This window comes from Periplaneta americana, chromosome 13 (genome assembly GCF_040183065.1).
Source record: "Periplaneta americana isolate PAMFEO1 chromosome 13, P.americana_PAMFEO1_priV1, whole genome shotgun sequence".
NCBI lineage: Eukaryota > Metazoa > Arthropoda > Insecta > Blattodea > Blattidae > Periplaneta > Periplaneta americana.
The window spans coordinates 127,947,470-127,961,330 of NC_091129.1; the positions used below are offsets into that span (position 1 = coordinate 127,947,470).

At 31.7% G+C, this 13,861-nt stretch overlaps 1 protein-coding gene across 3 annotated transcripts in view; it reads left to right on the forward strand.

Annotated features, from left to right (window-relative positions):
* Positions 1-13,861, forward strand: part of LOC138712412 (SLIT-ROBO Rho GTPase-activating protein 1-like) — a 595,908-nt gene that overhangs the window by 566,739 nt on the left and 15,308 nt on the right. The gene's annotated exons all lie outside the window — the stretch shown is intronic.

Here is a 13,861-nt window from a genome sequence, read left to right on the forward strand (position 1 = left end):
CTTTCCTCCAACAGTTCACAATGTTTCAGTCTTTATCAGACGAATTCCACCAACTTAAATATGTTATTAAATGAAGACTTAGTCCTAATAAATATTCTGAACGCCAAAAGCCACTTTTTTACCGTGGTAAGTTTTACATTTTCTGATTTAGAGTTCAAATATATTTATTTTATTGAGCAATCTACACTCATCAAATACTGTAGTTCATCAGTATTTGTAGAGTCTCACAACTTTTTTGACAGCCTTCGCACTCTTTTTTATCTCCAGCCATCCTCTTTCACATTCTAAATTTATCCATACAGAAAAATCTGTGTTAAATTGTAACACAATTTTGTGTTTATATTGCAAATTCACAATAGGAAGAAAGAAGTGTGTATTTAGTGAAAAATTGCAAGATGAGTACAAATTTTTAAAACCAAATGACACTACTATAAAAAAAATTATGACCATGTGCAGAGCACAAAGTATAAAGGAGCTCATGAAGATGAAAGAGATATTGAGGAGCACAGATTTCGTGCAAAACATATTGATTTTAAACACGGATCATATGGATGTTAACAAATATGTACAGGTATGCCATGCACCTTTTACTTTTGGTTATGCAAACAGAAGTCACTTTATAAAACGGGAGGTTATATGATATACATACATACAGTGCGACCAACGTCAAAATGAAAATAAATTTACTGCTATCGATGTTTTTTGTCGAAACCTGATTCCAAATGGTGAACTGTCGAAGCACTATTAAAGGGAATAATATATTTATATTGTTCTCATTCTCAAAACTCGACAATTATCCATCCCGGACATCACCCAGGACAGCACAAGAAATCCAAGACTGTGCAGGTAATCCCAAATGTATGGTAAGCGTATCGATGTTGGTCTTTCCATTTTCCTCTTAGCATTTGCGATAATTTTTTTATGAGTTGGTTGCGACACTTAAGATTCTTGATGACAATGACGATGATGATAATGATTCCCATGTCGAGAAGTTGAAGGATAGAAGGGCAATTAAGTGGAAAGTAGCACAACTCAACATTCTTCAGTTTTAAAACGTTGCTTTGAGCACTGCAATTGTCCACCAACACTACACTCTCTTTATTTTTCCTCCCCATCTGCTTTTCCGAACACTGTTCGTCATGCAAGCCCTGCTGTTAGCCTTGTAATGAACTGAAATATTATAATGTAAATAATGTATAATCCAATTTATCACTCATACTTTCTCTCGATTTATTTGCATAATTAATCATCATTTATACTCTTTATAAAATGTAATTTGTCTTGTAGCCTAAACAATTAGTTGACAACAGTTTTAAAACTTTCAGCAGGCTTTAATCGTTGCTAAATTGGAAAAATTGTATTTTAATGTGTGGAAATTGAGTGAATAATCCTCATTTTACGTACATTATTTACATTATAATAGATAGAAAATAAGTTAATAATCAACTTTAATTCTCTGAGTTGAGGGATTTCTATAGTTACTGGAACATTAGATTCAAGTATCGTAAATATATCTAGAAAGATGAAAAGAACAATTAATATTTCAGAATAAAAATCACAAGGAAAAGAGATATTTTAATTGGACCATTTATTAAATTTCCGTTTGTACTGTAATGATAATTTATACATCCTTATCGTTTTCTTACTCAGTCATCTTTATACACTATTTATTCATCTGCATTTCCAATAGCACTACTTTGGAAAGTAATCAGTGTATGTAACAATTTACTTAAGATAGGCACAGATTGAAATGAGGTGGTTTAACACCTACAATTTGATAACAATATGCTCTTTTAAATGGAGCAATATGCCACAAGGTGGTCTTAGATTTTCACTTCTCAATTTCAGTTTCTTCAGTGTTGCATAATTATGATGGTTAGAGTTAAGCTTGTTTAATTATTAATACAATTCTAATTTTCATATTCTAACTTTTGTCATTAATATTTATGTCGACTATTTATCTACTTTCCTGCAACATCAAAACTCGAAAATGTTGTATATGAGAAAAGATCAGCGACATCATTATAACTTGCAGGAGCCCTAAATTTTTGACATTTTTTAATTTAACTTTTTTTAATTAATCACTTTCTTGTACTCTAAAACCAATATGCCTTTATGATATAAGAAAGAGGAGACTTGAAGTTTCTTTATTCTGTTAATGAGTCGAGGGATCCCATGAAAAGGACTCTGGGAATGAGGAGCCAGAATTTTCCATACGCTGCTGTAAAAGATGCATGTATCTTTACTTACTTTCTCTTACATTTATTTCGCATTTCACCATTTAACGCAATAAAGTATTTTTTCTAATATACAGCTTCAGTTAATTAAATCTTAAATGTCATGGGGAAGAGTTAAAATAAAACTTTTTAACGAAATTCACTCGGGTATAATTAATATGTTCACGTCCATATCGTATTCTAAGATGAATTGTATCATTGTTAAAATGCATAGCTCGTGATTATTAATAGTAAAATATTTGATAATGAAGAACTTCTTGCTCAATATTGCGGAATTTCTCTTCTTCATTGAAATATAACTGCATATATGTCAAGTTTTCGGAGTCCAAAAGGGGGAGATAATCTTATGTTTCAACAAATTAAATAAAACAAAAGATCCGTTGTCCATTTTATCTATATGGCTGTGTTTGTACTTTCGCAAAAAAATAATGTGTTAGTTTTTAAAAGTGTAAGGTCCTTGTTAACAGGATATTTTGTAAATGAAAGCTCGTTTGTTTGACTAGGTCGATACTTCACAGCTGTGATCTGCACCAATGGACTGTACCCCCTCTACCTAAGGTAGTCACCATTGATTGATATCAGGGAGATTGTTTAATGTTTGGTGTTAAGTGTGCGCACGCACCACGTTTTCATAGATGAAATTTAGATTGTTGTGAACAGTAAGAAATGCAATCTAATCATACTTGGCTTTAATTGGAAATCTTATCCTGCTTAACTGAAGTATCTATTGACAACCAGTTGTTAGCATGATTAATTCGTTACAAAAAAACTTGAAGTTACTAAGTCTGTCCATCAGTTTTATGTTGAGTCGTTGAAATATGTTCTGTGATTGGGAATCTCTTTCTTTTCTTTTTTGTTCAATTAATATAACTAAGTTTTAAATGAATGAAAAATTAATGGTACATACTGTAGAGGATGATAATATTAGATCTAATCTAATATAGTATATGATGTGCTAAATAAATATGCCCGTTATGTAAAACCAATAATTGTAATGATTTTGGTGATTTTTTTTAAATACTTTACACACTTCTGTATTGCTGTATTTATTTAGAACTTTGCAGATGTTAGTTTACATTCAACTTTATTATAAAAGCACGTTCGTGTGAAGAAAATAATTATTTAGATGTGTGAAATAGCATTTGCAAATACTCTAGTAACATACTTCCATTTCTTTATAGGCTACTTCTCTTTACTCATTACAACTGTCTACCCATCTGGGTTCTGCTAATATGTGCATCACAAAAAAACTTAATAGTTTCCAGTCCATAATACAGGAGTATAAGTTATATGATTTAATTCTTTGGTTAACATCTTTTTCGTAACACACCATTCCAGTATTTAATTTTTATAGTAATTTAGTGAATACTGTTAAAGCCTTTTACAGTGGATAGATATTATTGTAGATATTTAGATGAGTTAATATTTGGATAGTGTACCATTCCATATAAATGGAATACAGTACAAATATAGCACATTACAGATTAAACATAGAAACCAAAGTCATGTGATATTATCCTGATGGAATTGTTGGTGATCAGACTTCTCAGATAGGATCGTAACAAAACTCATTGAATAGTTAGTAAAAGCTAACAGTTGTATACTGGAAGAATACTCAGTGCACTATAGAAGGAGCATAAACAATAACTATTTTTAAGTCCTCCGAATTAATTGTGAGACAGTACTTTAGTATTTCTTTCTGTTATATAACATGTATATGAGAATACAATACCCAGTCTATTATATCAAATAAAATTATGTCAACAATCAACAATTTATTAGTTCATCAGTAAAAATACATGATCATATCGTACTGAAGTGGATGGTATTCTTGTGTATAATAAGTATTGTAAGTGTAAAGCCATATTTATAAATGGAAACGGATATTGTTTTCCATACATACATAGTACCGGTGAAAATATCTGACTAAATTCACAGGAATTGCTCTGCATGCTGTTGTCTTATATTCTTATTTAAATTTATAGTGTGCATACATTATTATATACTCCGCATATAATAATAATAACCCATTGCCTTATGCTGGGAATTTCTGAATTCCATGTTTGGTGATGTAAAATCCATATATTCATGCAAATAAATAGACTTACGGTACTATTTCTCATGAGCCTTACCCACATGATGTTAGGAATTATTAGTTCTAATACAAAGATTTCTTTAGCAGAGAGCATGAAACAATTTAATTCCAGTACTGTATACAGTAAGTTAAGCTGGAAAATTTTGTGAAATTGCTGTATACACAATTTTATCAAAGTCAAAGTATTTGGAGCCAAATTATTTGATGCACATGTCATGAAATAACACAGCTGATGATTATATTTTGCAAATAATCTTAACTTTTTCTATCCGAATGTTATTTTATGATCTGCGTCTTGTGTTAGATGTAAATATTAGAATTAGGTAGTCAGGGCATTTAATATTCATTCTGTTCTGATAGCAGAGATATTTTACATGTCTCTGTCAGAAAAGGGTTAATACACAAACATTCCGATTTTTATGGCAAGTTTATAATACTTAAAATTGCATATTTTGTGTGATAAGTAGGCACATATCAGTAAATATAAAATAACGGATTTAAAACTAAATGTAAGATCACTGTATCATAATTATACTTAGGGGTTAGTCATGCAAATTTTTGTAAAAATAAATTAAACAAATTCTGCACTGTGTAATATAAAGTTATCATACGAATTTATAACTGAAAAACATAACAGTGACTTCATATGGCACTTATGTCGTAAGTCAGTGTTATATTGATCGTTTTAATATATTAGCTAATTAGGTACTCATTGCAATACCAAATTCACTCTCTTTAACACTATCTTGAGCAGATTAGTTCAGTAGAAGTATTCGAATTCTGTCTTATTAGGCGCACTTTAGTTTTGCCCTCTCATTTGTATGTCTCTTGCCTTCTCATTAATTTTTTCTTGCATCTGACTTAGTATTTTTGTACATTTTCTGTAGTTCCCTGCTTCAGTATGTTTTATGTGTTATGTAGCATTGAGAAAAGCATTTTATAAATTGTGAGTGAGTTAAACTTGTCGTAAGCAGTAGACAAAATCTACTTTAAAGAAGTAGGAGATGAAATTTTATAATTTCAGCAATGGAACATTCTGTTCTGTAGGTGCAGTAAATTGGGACCAAATATTTTTATTATTATTTTTTTTTTTAACTTACACATAGCCATAAAATTGGCTAACATTTCACTTAGCAAAATAAACTAAAGAAAATGGGCCTTGTAAAATTGTATTTAACTATTGTTATTTTGTGAAGGGTATACATTTAGAATGTGCACGTATTTGTTACTTTGTGATTTTTACATTAGGTATTTGATTACTTTAGTGCTTGCAATTTTGGATGAATGCTTTTGAAGGTATTTGAATGCATATTTGTGGAATGCTAATGTTGGTGTAGTTATTGTCTGTATTTTGTGTTGTATAATGAATGTTGTATAAATTTACTGAGCACACTTCGTTTTATGTTTTTATTGATTTTGAAAGTTTACTGAACACAATGCAACTTGATTGAGATATGTTTTATATGTTAAGAAATAAAAGTTTTAAATATAATTTGCACAAAATTGTACAAATATGCCAGTAACTAATATTTTGAATGCTCAATGTATGTTTAGTTTGTATGATGTTTGTGTTCATTGAATAAATCTTACAAGTGTTCAGTAAGAAATAGAATATGTCTGTGTTTTTCAATTGAGGCAGTAACCTTTTCACTTTTATATAAAATTTGAAAATTAAAAGTTCGTACATTCCTTACACAGCTGCTTAAATAAAACTTTTCTATAAGTTAGTGTTTAACACTAACACTGCATATGCTGTTTTCGCTCCACTGCATGCAATGTATCGATAATTTGTGCGATATATGATTGTAATTAATACGTTATTAATCTAAATAATTTTCCAATCGTATCTCTTACATAACAGCTTTCTTGCTTGAAAAAGAGAAGTTACATGAATAATTTATATAACAGTATTCAAAAATAAAAATTCACTTGATAATCTGTATATGGTACCAGTATACACAGACTTCCTATTTAATGGTTACATGCTTATTTTCCGGTTACACCAACTGGAGTTGTCAAAAATCCGTTGGTAGTAGAAATTTTAAACAAAATTATTATCTACATTAGGCGTCACTTAATGCAGTTCTGACAATATAGTGTTCGCATGCAATTTAAGTTACTTTAGTCCCACTTGTTTTATTATATTTTTGTACATGAAGTAGGATTTATAACATTGTACAGATACTTACCATATTAGTATGTAATCTGTGCAACACCAGTGACTTGAAATGAATTAGAATGTAGTACAGGGTTGCCCTGGCTGATAAGTTATTTCAGTTGACTGTAATTGTTGTCTGTATTAATTCACAAGAAATGTACAGTTTAAAAAACAAATACGTCAAATTGTTCTTAAGTTTCGTATTTCTGGATTTAGATTTGATAAAATTATTTCGATTTTATTACGGTAATTAAATCGTGGTGCCCAAATTGTACAATTATCCATCAAATGTATTTTAAAATACTGTACATTGAAAACAATATATTTTAGGGTCTTTGCCATCCTATACTATAGATATAGAGAGATCCAATGTTTCAGAGCTATTTACTGGCACCATTAACAGGGAAGGCAGGAAAATGGGTACTTACCTGTTGGATTCGTTACCAAGAGCTATATTCAGAATGAATCTAACTCCCTTTCCTTGTCTTCCCTAATGATGAAATCAATACATACCTCAGAAACATTGGATGTTCTATATTATGACATGGTGTGAAGACCTTGAAATCTTGCAGTATGTTGAACACCATGTCGTTGTTTAGTCAACTGTCCTAAGACAGGTTTGAACCTCATAAGTGACACCAATAAGGAATCATTCATGAGACAACTAAACCAGAATATAATGGGGTAGGGTGGCCAGTTCCTTTCCTCTTCCTTGCATACATCACTGATTAGTAACATATTACACTAATCAGACTTCAGATGTATACAAATAGTTGTTCTTCCTCTGACACATATCATCAAGTGAGATGTACTGCCTGATAATTAATGTACGGTACATACCAGCCAAAATCTCAATCAGAGATCATACTCGGTACAGCAGTTCATTGAATATGCTACTACACCTTTAAAACAATTTTATATGTGAATGCTGAGAATACTATTATTTCGGTGTAGGAATAGAATGTACAAGAGTTTTCCATACTTCCAGTTTCCCTTATCCTTCATGTAATTCTTAAATATGAGTATAGAAGTTTCGTATTCGTATTTCCTATATGAAAGCTGCAAAAAGAAATCGCCAACAAATGATAAGTTCATAAAATCTGATAATAGAGTACATGCACACAATGATCCTGTTGTCAGTAGTTTGAAATTCTGTAGTCTTGAGACCCATAATTTATTAGAAATATTTCTATCCATGTAGAAGTATAATTAGTCATATTTTGCATTTTTACCATTTACAGTACAATTTTTTTATATAATATACAATTTGTACAAAATAATATAGAAAATATAAATTTCAATTTATTTTGAGTTTTCAAGGAAATTCTTCTGACAGTTAGAAGCAATATAAAAAAGATTTTGATTTATTGTACTTACATATTTCACTTTATTTATGTTTAGTTCTCTGATATAATAAATACTACACTACCATCCGACCATATGATGTAACAGAGTGAATCGAAAATCAAAATTTAATACCGATTTATCAATATTTTCCTGGTGTAAGATCTCAATTCATGTAACTGGTTGGAGTTTCATTATAGGCACTGTGATGACCCTGCAGTTATCATGACATGAAAAATAATCTTGTCGCTTTTGGGTCCTAAAAATACCTACTTCCAAGATAAGGCCATAATAAAAAAATAATAGGTACATATTGTTGAGACAAAATCTGAAAATTATTGCAAAATGGATAATGTTTCTAATGTCATGCTTAAAATTAATAGAAATGAAATACATTTTCTCTGCACATAGCTGAAGATAACTTGTATTTTATGGATAATTTCAAGCCAGTTTTCGTTTAAAAAAACAATATATCCAGGCTTTAACTTATCAGTGGCCAAATATGTACTGGTTAGTTTATTCTATTTTGGTAGATTTTATTATGAAGTACCATTGTCCTTGGTAATTCCACTGTAGCTGTCAAGTCTTAATCCATCATCTGGAAGTTATACAGCCAGTCACCACAGCCTTCAACCAAATACTAGAGAGGTGAGTTCTTTTGGAAATACAGTTTACCCACTGAATTAACGAACTGGATGTACTGCAATTTTTAGAAAGGCAGATATCAGATATAAGATAGCATACATCCTCCTTTCCAATAAATAATTTATTCATCTTTACTTCGAAATCAGTGATGAATTGGAACACTTTCTTTTAATTCTTCTTGAATACTGCTGGAATATAAATATGTATTTAAAATAAAATTGTTACCAGGTACTTAAAGTAATATCAAATTTCTGTAAAATTTGTAATTCATTATCAATAAAAATTCTGTCCTCATAATTGATTCTTTGGGACTAATGTGATTTAATAAAATACATAAACAGGTAAACAACTTTAATCGAGTACTGGTACTAACTAACTAACTAATGCCAAAGAACCACTCTCTTGGTATCAGAGATGATGAAAGATGTATTTCGGCGAAAAATCTTGTTGAATGTCAAAATAAGTCTCTGTATTTTTATTTTTATTTTTATTTATTATTATATTGTTATTATTATTTTTTATTATTATTATTATTATTATTATTATTATTATTATTATTATTGTTCACAATGATGCAAGAAGAAAGAAATGACGTGTAGGTTTATTTTAAAATGTAGATAAGGTTTTTTGATTAGGTACGTAATTTAAAGATAGGCTACAGTTTCATTTATGCTTTTATTCTTACTCCATTTGGAGTTTGAGAATACAATTAAAGTTCCCACTTAAATGGATGCCAAGTCACTTCAGCAGTAGACCTATGGTGGGTCTGCCATCTTATAGCAAAAACCGAGAAATATAGAATATATTGGACACAGCATGTACTATAGATGAACAACAGGTTACGAACAATTCTATGCTATACAGCAGCTGGAAGGAGACATTTGAGAGGATCTCTGAAAAGATGAGCAGACCAATAAATTATTGATAAAAGTTTGGAGTTGGAATGGATCCAGAAGGAACCAATCCTTGACGACAACGACGACGACGATGATGATGATGATGATGATGATAATGATAATGATAATGATAATGACAATTGCAGGAAGCAAATGCTGTCACATTAAGAATGATTATAGTTAAATTGAAATGAACTTTTAAATGATAAATGTGGTAGACACTAGTGTCGTGCATTACAGGTGCTGTATTTGGTTCAAGTTTGTCGAGTATGGCAAAGTTCGATATTCGCCGATGTTCGCTCTGCAGAAAGAGGCCTCTTCGTGTTTGCTACACCTTGTTATAAAAATATTCGCTGCCCATCACTCATGCTTTAACCGCTTAAGAATTTTAGCTCTATCTTGCTATTAGTTTTTCGTATGAAATAAGACAAAGTTTTTAATGTCTTGGTTTGCCTCTCTAGTGTTCGAACATTGCAGGACACTAGTACACACACCAGATTTCGTATTACTGCTGAATGTATTCCTACTAGCAATAATTTTTTCAAGAACCCTATATACAATATATTTCAAAATTGATATTGATGGTTTAATAGGAGAAAATTGGGATCAGAATGTCAATTTTCGAATATTGGGGGTTGAGGCGCCACCCATACTGGAGGCTCTATTGCGATGCAGGGGTACAGGAAATATGCCTTATCTGTTGCAGGTGCCGCTTTTTCTGTATTTATTAGAAGAATTTCTCTCCAGAGAATCGATTTTGACGAAATTCCAGAATTTTCCGTGGTCTTCTAGGCTAACCATCATGAGTTGAGGGGAGCCCTTGGTGTTGTAGATAGAGTTTGAGGTCCCCCACGCCATGTTATTGTCTGCACCTATGCAGTTCCCTTCCAATGGGAAATATTGGGTACAGATGTTAGCAGGGGGGAAGTCTTGCTAATTTTTGGGTGGAGATTAACTTTTGTCTGGGATCTAATTGTTGTGAATTACTCTGCCCCCAGTATGTCGAGAGGAATTCAGAGATGCCAATAATGCCTCTCTGTGACCCTAGTTGCCCAGATATTGACGGTTTAAGAGGAGACAGTTGGAGTCAGAATATCCATCTTCGAATATTGGGGTGTTGAAAAAATATTATGGTTTATTTGACGACGTTCGCAGCTGCTGAGGTTATATCAACATTGCTGGTGTGCCGGAATTTTGTCCCGCAGGAGTTCTTTTACATACCAGTAAATCTACTGGCATGAACCTGTCGCATTTAAATACACTTAAGGTGTCAACCATACTGGAGAGACTATTGCAACAGGGGTACAGGAAGTATGCCAGATTCGTTGCAGGAAGTTCGGGTTAGAAGAAATATCAGATGGTAGACAACATTAAGATACATGATTCGTTTGCAGAGACTAAGAGGAAGGCAGAAAATAGGAAAGATTGGAGAATGCTTGAGTTTGCAGTGAAAGACCTGCCACTGAGCAAATATATATGAGCTCTAATGTAACAATAATCAGATGTTAGTAAAAGATAAAAGCGAAGGATTTCTTTTTTTGCCCTCATTTTCAGAATGGTAGCCTACTTTTATTATTATGCTAATGAGTGAGTACCTACTTTCATTGCTTTGAATGAAAAGAATAGGCAAGGAATGATGCTAACTCCACTCCTAATGTATTGTAGTTGTAGAAGCTTATTCTTTGCTTACTATACTTGCGTCTTCATAGCATATATGCAACATCTTTACCTGCGTACCTACATACATACCGGTACCCTACATACATAAATAGATATATACATTACATACAAACATTATATTCACGCAGACACACACACACATTTACTAAAACGTTGACCCTGAAAATAAAATCTATTTCAAGGACCTGTTTACCATTCAGTTTCAGGTATGCTGAAACATAAGCATATTGTTTTCTCCTCCTTTTTCTACTTTCCTTGTTACATTGTCCACCATAATAATTCATATTTGCACTGGTATTAGTGTGTGTAATTTATTGCTTTTTTAAAGGGATTATCTCTCTCCTGCTTTCTCTTTTCCTTTCCTCTTTACACGATCCCTATCTCTTGTTCCCCTCCTCCTCTCATTCCATCTCTTTCTTTTTCTTTTTGTATCAATAAAGAGCATTTCATATTTTTACAAAATAAAATAAAAAAGACAAAAAAAAAGCTACATAATATGAATTTTAATAAAATATAACGCTCAAAATATGTAACTTACCTCTACAGTATGTAATTTTACTTCTTACTGATACCGGTATATTATTTTTTAGAAATAGGGCCTACATAGCAAATGTCCAAAGATTGAGAATTTGTAGCCTTGCGAAAAATAACTATTGAATAAATTCTGGTGGTGGTTAATAATAATAATGATAATAATAATAATAATAATAATAATAATAATAATAATAATAATATCTCCTGTAAATATACATATTCACAATTCATTTTTAAGACAATGCAGTGAAGGATTTTTATTATTCCTGTCTAGAATAAACAGTGAATGAGCAGAGGAGAGAAGACTTTTGGCAGTAGGGAGGAAAATAATTCGATCTTCGCTTCTTTCTCCTACAAATTGGTTCCATTTTTTTGTATAACTCCTACAAATTTACATCATGGTATTTCATTCACTTTGAAGGTTCACTGCCTTTCAACATTTTGTGTTTATTATCTTCAATGCTGCTAATGTAGTGCATTTTCTGAAGATTTTAGTAGCATTATACATTGCGCCTGCTTTATGTCCTTCCTGCTAACCGGTGTTTTCTCTACCTGCTTCTGCACTACTACCCTCCATCATGCAACCCACAAGATAGTCACTCATTACTTTTAATTTGCTGTAATATTAAAGTAAAAGTCAATTCATTAATGCATAGTTTCATTTAAAAAAACATTATTCACGAAGTGTCGCATCTTTATGGTTTCTTGGGTCAAAACAAACATGTCACCTTCTTGTACTGTTATTGTCCTCTACACTTCTCGTCTCTAAACGTTTAACAAAATTATGCACTGCAGAATGACCCAAAAACTTTTAAAATTTTCTGCAAACCAACTTTACACGTTTCGAGCAGAATTAATGAGTACATTAGAAACATAAACACTCTTTGTTATATAGTAAACAGAAAAAACATTCATTCCAATTCTGCTCTCACCACAAAAGAAATTCTTGTTTATTCTGTCTACCAAATGCAGAAGTAATTTAATTCTCTTTCATATGGACTGGGTGAATCAAATTGTCTTGTGTATGTCCTGCATTAACTTAGTTATTTCACACTTTTATCTTATCCAGCGTACACAGTGTGAGGCATATAAGGGAAACTCGTAACACAGCTCTGGTAATAAGTGTTTCTTGACAGAAAATAAAATGAAATAGGTGCACTGTAGTTTGCTAAATAGGTTAAATTAGTAAGATAACTCGAAAATTATTACGAGAATGAAGGCATGAGAGGCAGTAGAAGGTATATTAACAGATAAAATTACTGGAAAATGAACCATAAATCTAAAATATAAAATACAATTAAAGCTCAACACTAATAATGCAAACGCAGTTAGGCTAAATTAATGCCATGGCTATTTTTGTCTATGTTTACTTCTATTCAATCACAAAAATAAGAAACAAACTTTATTATAATACTCATATAAAGTAAGATATGCACATTGAAATGTGAATAAAATTAAGGAGCTCATATAAATTTACAATTAAAACTCAACACTAATAATGCAAATGCAGTTAAATTAATGCCATGACTATTTTTGTCTATGTTTACTTCTATACAATCACAAATTAAAAACAAACTTCATTATAATAATCATATAAAGTAAGATATGCACGTTGAAATGTGAATAAAATTGAGGAGCCCAGTCAGATAAGGGGATAAGCCACAATTAAGGTAATTACAAAAATTGGAATGTTCTACCACCTGTGCTCATAAATCCCAGATTTTACAATTTGATTTATACCATTCGAATAATATGTTGTAATAGAGTTTAATCTGAAGATATTATTTTTTCACATTCCAATGAGAGAAGGAAATATTCTACATATCGAGATTTGTGGCTTGCCCCCTCCTGCGAGTGGACCTCCCAATTCTAAACACTTCAGTTAATAACAATATTAGGAGTATTATCAATATTCTTAATAGTGAAATAGGACAGTTTATATTAAATATACCCACATCTCACCACAGTGTATCTTTAGGTAAATTCCCATTGGATACCTTCAAATGGCATTCAATAAAAGAGAATAATACCAGAAGGTGAAATTAGAGATATATCTAGCTTTGAGAAATACTTATTGTTGTCCACGCCTGTGGAGTAACGGTTAGCACGTCTAGCCGCGAAACCAGGTGGCCCGGGTTCGATTCCCGGTCGGGACAAGTTACCTGGTTGAGGTTTTTTCCGGGGTTTTCTCTCAACCCAATATGAGCAAATGCTGGGTAACTTTCGGTGTTGGACCCCGGACTCATTTCACCGGCATTATCACCTTCATCTC